Below are 2,199 nucleotides of genomic sequence, written 5' to 3' on the forward strand. Positions count from 1 at the left end.
TACAACTTCGCAATGCCACTACCTTGATATGTTCTTTACCCAAATCCCTTGGATTCTCAGTATTTCTCGGTAAGGTTCCTTGCGGTTTATTACGAAGTTTCGTAGCTAACTGACATATTTGGTTTTCCAAATTTTTCAATGTTGCTGCTTGGCTTTGGATCAAAGTGTCATTCTTTGCCATGTACACTTTCAACGAGTTCTCCAAACTATTTGATGCCTCAGCTTAAGGTGGTTTTGGAGCTTGCTGATTAAACCCTTGAGATTGGTTGGGTCTTTACTGCAATAAGTTGTTGTTTGTTCCATTTCCTTGGTTACTCCAAGAAAAGTTAGGATGATTACGCCATGAAGGATTGTATAAGTTGGACTGGAGTCCTTGTCCACTCCTATTTTGATATTGGTTCCCCACATAGTAAATTACTTGGGATTTGATGGACAATTCTCAAAAGAATGACCTTCCCCACAGTACACACAGAAAACTACTTCAAACGGACTTGGTGGCTGAGCTGCAAAATTATTAGTACTATTAGCAGTTAACTATTTTAACATAGAGGAAATAGATGATACCTGAGCTGATAACAAAGTGAAGGAGTCAACTTCATGAACTCCGACTACAAGTCTTTTTGAAGCTGTTTGATTTGTTAGCCATTGATAGTTATTACTCGCGATCCTCTCTATGATCTCATAAGCCTCATTATAAGACTTAGACAAAATTGCACCATTCACGGAAGCATCTACCATAAATCTTGTATGTGCATTGAGACCATTATAGAATGTCTCCAACTGGATACAGTGAGGAATCCCATGATTAGGACACTTATGAAGTAACTCCTTGAATCGCTCCTAAGCCTCATACAAAGACTCGTCATCCAATTGTTGGAAAGTTGTGATCTCATTCCTCAACTTAGCATTTCTGCTAGGTGGGAAATACTTAACCAAAAATCTCTCTGCTAATTCTTGCCATGTAGAAATGAAACTTGGTGGCAATGAATTGAGCCATGCTCGTGCTTGATCTTGCAATGAGTATGGAAAAAACTTCAACCTTAGTGCGTCTTCAGTCACACCAGCTATCTTGAATGAATCAATCACCTCAATAAACAATCGAAGGTGGAGATGTGGATCTTTCGTGGGCATACCACTAAATTGGCCCACCATTTGTAGCATTTGAAACATCACTAGTTTCAATTCAAACTGGGTTGCCTCAAAATCTGGCCTTCTAAGAACACATAGCAAACATCGTTAAATTAAATTTAAAGAAAAGAAAAATTAAATCCAATTCAGAGTGGCTGTCACCCAAGACTCTGACTGACGAGGCTCATTCGCTTCTTTGCGTTGCTCCTTTGCTGATGGCTCTCCAAAGTGGCGACCAAGGGTTTTTTAAGAGTCTTAGTTGCTAAAATCCTTATGCAAGGATGATGAAAGGGAAATATAATTAAAAGAGTTGAGAGAATGATGAATGAGTGAGAGATGATGGGATGAGGGATGATTGAAAAAGTGAGAAATGAGCTCTTATTTATAGGTGAGGCAAGGGAGCTAGTTTGCTAAAAATAGGAGTGTCCATCCTTTGAAACTTCCTCCAAGAGTGGCCGGCCATGAATTGAGAAAAGATGGCTGATTTTTTCTTGATTTTTGGTCAATTTGAGTGCCACAACAACTCAGGACTAAGACCCAGTCATCAGTAAATCTTCGGGAAAATCTCTGATTTCTTTAACTCTTCAAGGACTTTGTATAATTAAACTAAAAAATGGTTTATGACATCCATGTGTAGCCGAAAATTGGGTTGACTTGGTCCCCAATTTGGAAAAATTTGCAATTAGTAGAAAACTATCAGACCTGTTCAAAAATAGTAGATAGTTTAGAGGACCAAATAATATAATTTAGCCACTTTAATTAATCAATTTACTTAATTAATTAAAACTTAATTTATTAATGAAATATTAAAATGAATTATTAAATATAACTTTATATTTTATTATTTAATTTAATCATGCATGGCTCACTTTATAGCTTGAAAATATAATATGCTCAAATTAATATAAAATAAGCCATTTTATGGATGAAAACTATATAATAAAGTATAAAATCACATTTTAATAATTTATATGTCCTAATTTCTTATTTTCACATATTTCCTTAATTTATTAAGCAGTTACTTGGTTTTAACAACAAATTTAAGTAAAAAGGTGATGAAATATATAGGAA

The 2,199-nt window shown here is 35.3% G+C and overlaps 1 non-coding gene across 1 annotated transcript; it reads left to right on the plus strand.

Annotated features, from left to right (window-relative positions):
* Positions 1 to 796: 796 nt before the first annotated feature.
* Positions 797 to 903, plus strand: LOC128040673 (small nucleolar RNA R71). Its single transcript, XR_008195479.1, has one exon. It is a non-coding gene; the product is annotated as a small nucleolar RNA R71 (small nucleolar RNA).
* The last annotated feature ends 1,296 nt before the right edge of the window (positions 904 to 2,199 follow it).

This window comes from Gossypium raimondii, chromosome 4 (assembly GCF_025698545.1).
Source record: "Gossypium raimondii isolate GPD5lz chromosome 4, ASM2569854v1, whole genome shotgun sequence".
Taxonomy (NCBI): Eukaryota; Viridiplantae; Streptophyta; class Magnoliopsida; order Malvales; family Malvaceae; genus Gossypium; species Gossypium raimondii.